Source organism: Polyodon spathula, chromosome 18, assembly GCF_017654505.1.
Source record: "Polyodon spathula isolate WHYD16114869_AA chromosome 18, ASM1765450v1, whole genome shotgun sequence".
In the NCBI taxonomy this organism is placed as follows: domain Eukaryota; kingdom Metazoa; phylum Chordata; class Actinopteri; order Acipenseriformes; family Polyodontidae; genus Polyodon; species Polyodon spathula.
The window spans coordinates 9654004-9664920 of NC_054551.1; the positions used below are offsets into that span (position 1 = coordinate 9654004).

Consider the following 10917-nt stretch of genomic DNA (forward strand, 5'->3'; position numbering starts at 1 on the left):
ACAGATGCAATGCAAACAACTCACTCAAACAACACACCCTAAACCAGTAGAGTATGCTGCTGCACCGTGAGACACTTCAGCAGCCACATATACAAAATTTCCTAACGAGAAAATAAAAAATTGACATATTAAGCCTGGGTTTTCAACGTTTACTAAAAAATCAGGACAAATGGCCTCAATCAGGATGCAGGACAAAGTCCCTAATATTGGGATGATCACGATTTTATTGGGATGACTGGTCACCCTAGATCCTGGAAGCCATTTCTGCAGTCAAGGCTAGAGTTAATCTCCATCAGCAATTTAGTCATATGTCTGCTCATCCTCTCAAATACACGATGATAGACGTGGTACGAGACGGGAAATCTGTCTTGATTATGAGTCAAGGAATTCCCCTATTAGGAGAATGACTGGAGTTGTGAAACCCAAATCTCTGAAGGTGAGTTCAACTTTTTCAATCCAAGTGGACATGATGGTAGCAAACCGCTGATCGATCCTGTATTAACAAACACATAGGATGGTCAGCATCTCAACCCTCTGCCCTTGTTTCCAGAATTGGGCACAAAGGACGCCTCAGCAGTCAATTCTTATATTTGTTCAGCTCAGGCTGCCACAACAGCTCTCAGTTCCAGCACTCCCCCTGCCTCTACTTTCAGTATCTATGTTACATCAGCCGGCCCCACCTACTTCCGCCCTGTGAACTGTCATTGACATGATGTGTTCTGCAATACATAAAGTCTGCATCTCCCTATTTTTCAGCAGTTTCAGTCACAATCGGAAAGATAGCAGGTCTGACAAACTTTGATAGGAGCTCCTGTATACTGCAGAGAAACAGATCTTAATGGAATTAGAACCAACAGTTAATCAGAACAATCTAAGCATCTTCCCATGTTGAGTGGTTGCCTTCTTGGATGCCCTTGTTGGTCTTGTAACAGACTATGAACAGTGCTGTGGTGCCTTTTGGAAGGAATTCCACATTCTAAATCTGTCAAGTTGCAACTGTTAGCTAAGAACCAAATTAAATTAAACAAGAAAAAGCAGCATATGTGTATAAAGTACAACATCAAATGGCAACATGAAAACTGGAGCAATGTCATTGCAGATCTCCTTACCCCCCCCCGAACCCCCCCCCCCCCCCCCCCCCCCCCCCCCCCCCCCCCCACCCCCACCCCCCCCCCCCCCCCCACCCCCTCTGAGTCTTCAAGTGGATCGACAATAGGACTGAATCTACTCTCAGTAACCTCCTTCAATCTACTCAGCATTACATGTCTGCAGCCCTTGCCCTTCTTCAAGAACTTCCTATTCTACAGCCTGGCCAGCATCTTAAACTTTCTGTGCCCAGAACCGGTTTCATCCTATTCCTTCAATCAAAATCGGATCCTGGCTTTCATCATCCACGCTAGGGATTCTCTCCATCTCGCCTCAGTATCTATTAAATCTTACATTTATGGGATCCAATATCAATACCGTATCATGTCTATGCCTTCTCCCTGCAGTCTCTCCATACCATCAGTTTGTTATCTCCCTTTCTTTTCAGCGGTAAAGTATCTCCCCAACAGGAAACCCTGCCCCCCACCAGACCCTCTGTTCAGTGATTCCCCTCACTCTATAATCATGCGTCATTGGTTCTCAACCTTCCTCTTCACCCTCATATCCAGAGCAGGCCTCCCTCCTTGGCTCTACACCCCCATTCATTCTATATAGGCACATCCACCTCCACCGCAAGTGCCAGAATCAATCACAAACTGATCAAGAATGTATGAAGCTGGTCCTCTTCTGCGGTCAGTTCGTACATTCATCCATCCTCCGCTGATATAGTTGCTGCTTATTTTATAATTGCTAGTATGCCAGGAGTGGGGGCTTCCTGTCTGCCGGGGCCACCAGAGGTTTTCCCCTAATCAGCCTCATGAGTTTTTTTCCTCTCCGCTGAACGGCAGGTATTCACATAGTCACACCTATTAATAATTCCTAACCACCGCCGTTCGTCCTGTTTGTCCTTCTAGTCTTTTGTATATGTTATGCGTCGGCATGCGTTCTTTGTTATTGTCTCACAGTGTAGGTGTTTCGTGGAGAGCCGGGGGGCAAGTGATCTCACTTCCCCGACCTCAGGTGCAGGCACCCGCCTACCTTCCTTCTAATAGGGGGGGCTCTCACTGCCGTGAGTGAGAGCAGACCCCCAGCCACACTCTATCCTATTGGACCTCATGCACTTATCTTACTTCACCTAGTGAGGCTCTGTTCTATCCATTCCTCTTTTTGGGAAGCGGCCGCTTTATGCTTCCAGTGCTCGAGTCCCATACTAACCTGCAAGACAATGGAGAAGCCTACTAGTAGTACAAACACCATTGTAGTATATTTTAGTACTTGAAAATTCAGGCGATTGTTTAATAGTTAATTAAAACAATTAAACATTTGTGAATAAGTCTTTAATAATCCTGGTGTTATAGGGACAAAGAACGACCTTTCTTACTGGAAAAAATTAATTAAAAAAAGTCTTGATGACTCTTCTAGCACCCCCATCTGAACACACCCAAATAACGATCACATACAAATACATAGAAAACAGTGTATAGTGCAGTGTGTGATATGTAAGCAATAAAATCTGACAGGGTGGGTGGTAATGGACAATACTGCCCACCTTGGGGGACTTATTGCCCTTAGAAAATGGGCAACTGTTGTGATAAAAGACAGAAACAGGTTTTGTAGTTTCAAACTTGAATAATAGGTGGCTCAGGGATATCTGTCCAAGTGAAAAGGCACTTATGCCAGTACTTTATATTTCCTGGTCATCTACTGCAGTGGTTTTCAACCCTTTCATCTCAAGTACCAGTGTTTCCAGCAGGGACCACCAGGTGTACCAGTAACTATGTGCAATCTTAAACTGCTGTTGTAAAACCGAGACCTACCCACTACAACTAGGTTTGTGTCTGTACTCATTTGTTTGTTGCCTCATTCTGCTGAATGGTTAATCTATTTTGCAAGTGTTGTGTATGGAATTGGTCCCCGCATCTTTGTGTGCAGTAATATGGAGACAGCATGTTGCAGCTGCCATGGTCAGTGTTCGTGACATTCTGATATGACAGCATGTAACACAGTCAGCTCTTATGATTTACATACTGTTTATTCTTTTTTTTACTGCAATCAAGAAAGCTGCAGTACACAGTACACTTCCTAATTACAGAGCCAAGTATTTCTGTGTGTTCAGCTGTCACATTTTGTAAATGGTCACTTTGAGAAATAAACTTTGTTTTCCCTGCAACAGCTGACCCTGCTTTAGTACAAAACTCATGCTACATACTGATTTACATAATGGTAACAGTGCTCATAAATTACTGTCCCTGCTTCTTTGGCTGAAGAGATATTATCAGCTCATCTGGAATCTTGTGCAGTTAAATCATACTTAAACTGCTGACTATAAACAATGTAACTAAGCTTTATTATCTGGGATGCAAGACGCAACAGACGTGTTGACTTATTTAGGCACTCTACGATTTGACTGGCGAAAGATAACATTGCTTTATTGAAGTTCTAAAAAACTTTTTTTTCAGCTTGGTACTGTAACCTTTTCACTTCCTTGTTTGTTTAATTATTGTGCTTTTTGCTGTTTTACAGCCCTTCATTAATTATTTTCTTTATTTTAAGTTTCCAGGGCATTTTGCCACATAACCCCCAAATATTGAATTTAATGAAAATCAGCAGCTGAGACACGACCCGTCCCCCAGAGCATGACTGCACCGAGGGAGAGAGCCTAGCCTCTCAAACCTGACCAATCACCCCGCAGAACTACTAAATATGAACTGCTCAGCACTCAGGTAAGGAAATCCCCTACTCACATATTTTTTATTTTTTATAGGGGAAACCTCAGGAAATCCGTGTCTGAGGGCAGCCCCTCCTCCAGGCTCTAAGCGGTCAACTCCCGTGCTTGACTGAGCAGCCGAAACAACAAGACTTGACAAGAAAGAATAACACAGAGTTTTTATGTGCTTGCTGATGATGTTTTGGTTAGGGGCAGATTCTCCTTCCAGAAAAGCAACCAAGTTTACAATTCTGCATCAACAGAAATATCAACTGGATCAGGAGCCCATTGAAAAACCTGCTCATCAGTTATTGTATGTATTTATTTAACAGGATGCCAACCACACCGGAATCCTAGAACCCTGGAAGGTTCAAATACCTTGTTGAGAAAATGATGAGCTGACAAATTAAACGTTTTGTCACTTAAATAAATACAGTGTGTCTCTAGATCTCAGTAACATTCCTCACTGTGCTGCAGTGGACATTAGTTAAGAACCCAATGCAAGAAAGACATTTTACTTTAATATGAACTAATTTGACCAGTCATAGAGAAGAACAAAGTGTACATAAATTGAATCTGAATAAGAGTGAATACATTACACTATAAATACCTGGTTGTGGAAATGAAATGTACTGCATATACTTGTTTGTTTTATTTTAATAAAAATACATACAGAAATAATAATAATTATAATTAATAAAATATTTGACTGTACCGCTATTCCTTAATGCATGCATTTTTTTTTTTTGACAAAGTAGATTTGACTACGTGACTTAGTTTGCATAATTTACATAATGCACTGTCAGTCTCGGTTTAGCAACATGTCCTTGGATACTTGTAGCCTGGCAACTGAACACAACAACATATGTCATAATCCCAGCTGATGCTTCTAGTAATATAACCTGGATGTTGGTGGCAGAAAGAACTGTTTCATTTATTTTTTACTTTAATTTAATTTACAGATTTAAAATGTCAGCTCATGTTTTAGTTTCTAGACCGAAGTTTCTAGACCAATCTTCCTGTGAAAAAAACAAATCAGCCAGTGTTGCCAGATCAGAGGTTTTCCCTCCAGATCTAGAGGTTTCACGTTTCTGCTCAGGGCCATCTGGAGGTAAAGTTTTTTTTTTCTGTCTGAAAACATTTTGTTCCCTAAGATTTATTCATAATATTCGATCCTTCCTTTACTAAGGTGGCGGATGTGCTGTGACCAGTGGTGTAGTGGTGTACGCAGGTAAACAGCATTTAACCACTTTTAATTTGGCAATATAGCCTTTACCCACTTCTCATATAAGGGATACATAATTTACTCACTTCTACTCTCCTGTGATATGAAAATTCTAGGTTAAAGAAAAGATATTTTAATGGTGAGCATCTGTGTTGTATTGCTGGGCGCCAGACTGACAGCTGAGAGCTCTCAATTAGAATTGTGGCATGGCCACTGGACTGCCTGTTCTGTATCTGTGTGAGTGAGTATGATTGGTTGTTTATGTTCTGTTAATGTTATGTTGTTAGGCGCACTGGACCTGCAGGGCAGTGCTAATTGTCTTCATCCTAGCCCGCAAAAGGACGCTGACAGAACTATTCAGTAAGGCACATCATTAGGTCTATGACTGTCACGTGAACAGCATCTGAAAGGGTAAAAGACAGTAGGGGTGGCTCTGGTTGGCTGAGGGCCAATAACAATGCATCTGTTCATGTTTATCTGTTCAATCTATCTGTTCAACTCTACTAAACAGGGCAGGTTACGCACTTTTTTATTTATCACTACACCACTGTTTTGACTGTTTGAACAAATGTCACCTTTCAGAACATTGTGGTGCCAGATTATGAATGTTTCTGAAGTTATATTTTTCTTTTGATTTTTCCAGTCCTTCACTCCATTTTCAGTGAAAGCTATGACGGTCCTTTTACAATACTACCAAGGTCCAAAATACAGGATTTAGTTGCATTTCAGTGTCATTCGAGGAGACAGTGCTTGGCTGGTTTAACGCCCATTCTTCCCGCCAATCTGAGCCCCATATAGATATTCGAAAGTTTATGGTAAAACTGCAGATATTTTTTTTTATATGTTGGATGCCCCTTGATTATAAGTATGATAGAAAGTGCGTGTTTAGAAGCTTATTGGTCAGTATTAATGATTGGTTTAAATGGGTGTGAAGTGATGGAAATGGTGTTTGAAATTGTTGTAGGTACTGTAGGACTGCAGAACAAGTTAACAGATTTAAAGGTTTTTAAAAACAGTGCATCTTGTTATCCTTACTGTTTTTCTAATTTGCTTAAATGGGCATAACATGTTTTAAAGTACAAGCTAGTGCTATGTTAAACTTCATTTATTTGCCCGGCCTTATACTGGAAAAAACAAACTATGTAAAATATGTAAGTAGCATCCCTGAGTGGTTTCAAGGTCTGTTTTGTGCTATAAATCATATCAAGTTCTCAAAAAGATGCAGGAGAAAGAATCCAGTTTACAGCTTTTATTTGTGTCTGTCAGTCTGGCTATTTTTCAAATTCAACACAATGAATGAAACTTAGTATTCAGACTCACTAGTAAGAGAGTAATAATAATAAAAAAATGCAAGTCTTAATTATATATGCATCTCACTGTACATAGTTGGGTTCAATAAATACAGGGAGAAAGTGTGGAATAGCCTCCCCAAACGAAAGACTCAGAGAGTGATTAAGTCACCTACCAGACCTGCTGCTGCCTTCCCCCATGCACGCTACATTATATTATATGGATTAATAGGATACCATGCGACCTAATTACAGCTTTGAAAAAACAAATCCTAATACAAAATGGACATAACATGGCACTCTCAGAATGTACAATGTTACATTGTATTTTACTCATAACATTAAACATTCATCAACTTACTGTAGATCATGAACAGATTTTTTAAGAAGACTCAGATTATACAATTCAATAGACATTCCTTAAAGCTTATGAAGACAATTAATAGATAACCCCACTCCCACGTTACTTAAATTACATTGCATATACTGGGTACTCTAATGAACTTTATCAATGAGGATCAGTTATGTATTTAATTTTTAAAACAGCATTTCATTTTTTTTCCATAATTGGTTAAAAAAAAAAAGAATTGTTTTTTGTTTTTCTTTAAAAACTAGGAATTAGATCTTATTTGAATCATTCAAGAACTTCTGAAAAGGACTTTAGATCAATCCATCAACCAAATAAGGTGAGAAACTGTCACCTTGACTCTCAGACTCTCTGTTACAAAAAGTCAATTTGGAATATCCCAAAAATTAATCTAACCTAACATACATTGTTTTATGTGCTATCATTCTTCCATGTATGGGGAAATGTTAATGTTGAAGATGAGCAATGACAGTATGTATGCAAGTTGCACAAAGTATCCAAACTCTTATGACAATACAAAGTCAAGTCAAGTTGTTGTTGATGCCTCAGTTCTCTCAGCTGCAAATGATTTTTTAAACAGAAAGGTTTTATGTTATAGACTACAAAGCAAAGCAGCCTGTAAATCAGTTTCATTTTTTAAAACACATATAGCGGTGCAAGGAGCTTACAGAAGAATCACAGCTCAAGTAATACAGTGTCACACTTGTGATCTTTTACAAGAAGCGAAGAGAAGTCAAACAGACACTAGTGGTGGACTGGTTTGTTAAATATGAAGCTCACAACACCGGTGACAAATGTGGCCATTACCACAACCAAAGCACTAATATCCAGTACCACAGGAACTCTGCCAAGTTCCAAGACCAGTAAGTCAACATTATGCACATCTTGTCCTTTACAATTATTAACCCCCTTTTTTATTATTATGCTGCTGCCGAATGATCATGATTTGTATGTTTTTTGTGTGTCCAGCAGGTGGCAGGATTACACCGTCTCACTCTTTAAATAAATAAATAAATAAATAAATGTGTTTTTGTTTATTGTTCCTCCTACTATCTCCCACCCTGAAACTTGGACTGACTTTACCCACAAAAATATTAGCAATGCTTCGCAAGAGTGGCTCACATCCATCAACCTCCGTGGTCTTATTGACTTATAAAGTGATTCCTGACACTGCAGACGACCTGCGGGTTAAGTGTGCTGCTGTGGACAGGGCTCTGGCCAAACGCTGTGAGGAGATGAATGCAGCAAAAGTTAAACACCTGGATTCAGTAGGTGCTCTGCCACACTTAACTACAACTTCTCCTTGTGAAGAAGGGTTTGTGCATTTTGACAGTGGGTGCGTTAAGTAATTTTTGCACTCGCTCGGATCACTGATTAAATCTGTTTTGTAGCTCTGAGCTGCTCAGGAGTAGCGATGCTAAGCATGCCGTTAAGTGGCTTTCTTACTTAACGTTATATCCTCTATATCAACCTTTGGGACCTTTGTTTTTTGGTAGGTTCTGGAGCAGATAGGAGCTCAGGAGAAGAAAATAGCTGCTCTCTACCAGGCTATAAGGGATAAAGACGCCCCATGAAGGTTGGTAAGACTAGGCTGTACGAGAGGTCATCCCGGCCTAACATGGAGCTCTGCAGGGATACTGTACGTCTGAGGTCACAGTCCCATGTAACCACATACCTGAGTCGGAGTCCCAGTGACTCAACTCTGGATGGGGGTGACACGCTTTGATCCGGTTGAACGAGACAAAACGCATTCCGGCAGATCATGAGCCAGCGTAAATACACACAGCCACGCCTGGAACATTTCTGTTTATTCTGTTTAGCCATATTTTTGTTAATTGAGACACACCATGAGCCAGATTGCAAAACATTTGCTCTAATTAATATTTGGCCAACAGTTCACTCCAGAGAATCTTGGATGCAAGCGTCAGTAGCAAGCTGCTTCCAGGGCATTGATGCTCGTATTGTTTACTTGCGTCTGTCAACCAGGTTAACCGTACTTTATCAAAAGCAGTGCAGCCACCCTGCATGACACCAGGTCCTGACTTATTATTAGTTAAAGTAAGAAGATTAGTGCTAAAACCAGCCGCAAAACACACAGACTTAAAATTGAGTTTGTTGAACTCCAGCCTCTTTTGATCTGTCCATTTTGATTAACATGAAGTTAGATTTGTCTTTTTAAATATGATATATATATATATATATATATATATATATATATATATATATATATATATATATATATATATATTATATTAATAGATGTCATGAATGATAAACTTTATTTAATCAATCATTCAATTACCTGTGATTCTAATAGAATGTTTGCCATTGGCATGGCAACAGTAGGATAGACGGATTGTTAAAGTTGTAATATGGAACCCGGACTGTTTCTTAAGTAATGCCTTCAATTCGTAATCCCTACCACAGTGCCTTTCTTTCCAACACATCTTTTATCTGATCTTCAAAGCCCAAAAGAATGCTTGATTTAGATGCTCTTCTGTCCCCTCCAGGCTGGTGGGTGAAGTTTGTGAGATCACAGAGACCATTGAATCTCTCTAGCAAGCATGAGGAAGCCAAGCAGTCTCTTGAGAAAGATGGGGGACACCCGCATGATGCTGGAGAAGGAAATCGCCAAAAAAGCACACACCAATCCTGACTGTGAGAAATGCAGGAGCCATCGTACATGCTACCCAACCCTCATCTGACTGGCTGGATATTACTACTGAAATAAACAGTGTGAATGACAGAACAAAACAAAAAGTTTTTTTCATTTCACACCAGTAATTGCTGATGAAGGATGTTTGAATATACTTGGTAGCATTCTAGAAGCTTATAACTACAAGCCCTCTATTACCTTCTTTAAAGAAAATGTAGTGGAATTAATAAGGGGAGGTGGTAGTACACATTTATGAGCCTTTGGTGCAATGGTAGCACAGTAACAGTCATATTTTGTAGAAATACTGTAGAGATAAATAATCATTGTTTCTCTTCATCATTTGTCTGTCAGCTATTCTAAGCATGTCTGCAGTACTATTCAGCCCTGTAGAAACCTTAACAGCTTCAACTGAATACAAAATTTAACTGGCTGCAACATATGATATTGTGCGAGGTCTGCAAAACCACAGCTCTCCCACGAGGATCTCGAAGGGAAAACTGATCAAGGAAATTAACAAAGACACTTTAAATCTCAATCTTTTTTTTTTTAATAGCAGAATAAGAAAAGTTACATTTGAGCTAAGGCATCTTTATTAGATACTCCACATTTACCTCTGCAGTGTTGGTTTCGAAAGCTTACACAACGCAATTTCAGCACTGTCCACTTGATGACAGCAAAGTATTTCAATGTATTTTTAATGTGATATGCAGGTTTGACAGGCAGCAGCAAACTGGTTATAGCTAACAACATAACTCCATCTTACATGTCCTGCTCTTCTGTTCGCTATATTCAGTAGGTCTCAAATGTGTAGTTTTGAAAGAAACACGTAACAAATATGTATACCCATTTGAAAAAGATCTTTAGTGCTATAGCTGGGTAAATAAAGCTCTGCTTGCAAGACCTGCTTGGTCCCCTACACCTTATTTTCTAGAATCAACCAGCTGCTTTCATTAATGCTTTGAGTCAATTAAACAACAGTAACACTTGTTTTAGTGAATAAAAACCATGCCTCTTTCCCTGAAGGAAAGTTATATATGTTTGAGAACTGGTTGCAGATCTCTCCAGAACAATAGGGACACCTTAAGACTTGTTGCCACATCAAATCAGCACCTTACTGACTAGCTAGTGTATGGTGTCTCGATACCCTACTGACTCTGGTTAGCAAACACTGGTGATCACAGGAGCAGACACACCAGTTTGTTCCTGCTAGTGTTGACTAAGCATGTCTTGTGATGCATGATGACCCCTGGGGCATAATCTATGCCTCCTGCCAGACGCATGCCATTGTGTGAGGAGGTTTTTCCAGATTTGCACATTTTATGGAGATGTCAGTCTAGTTTTCTTCAACCATTTCAAAACAGGCAGATGTTTCCCTAGTTGGTGCCAAAAAACAAGAACAACATATCATAAAACAAAGAGAAATGACGCAAGTTTGTCATCTCACCCTAACTGATTGAAACCTTGTCTATCAGTGTATTATCAGAACGTTTAAATCTGTTTACATTACCTTTGATATTTAGGATATTCATGATTTTTTTTTTTGTTTAACAGCCTAGAAAAGTATCAAGGTTAGTAAAATGTATTTAA

At 39.6% G+C, this 10917-nt stretch overlaps 1 long non-coding RNA gene across 2 annotated transcripts; it reads left to right on the forward strand.

Moving 5' to 3' along the window:
* Positions 1–4684: 4684 nt before the first annotated feature.
* LOC121294092 lies at positions 4685–9560 on the forward strand. Of its 2 annotated transcripts, XR_005946694.1 has the most exons (5): positions 4685–4904; positions 4983–5024; positions 6923–6993; positions 8171–8250; positions 9185–9560. It is a non-coding gene; the product is annotated as an uncharacterized LOC121294092 (long non-coding RNA). The 2 variants fall into 2 exon arrangements; XR_005946693.1 differs by lacking the exons at positions 4983–5024; positions 6923–6993.
* The last annotated feature ends 1357 nt before the right edge of the window (positions 9561–10917 follow it).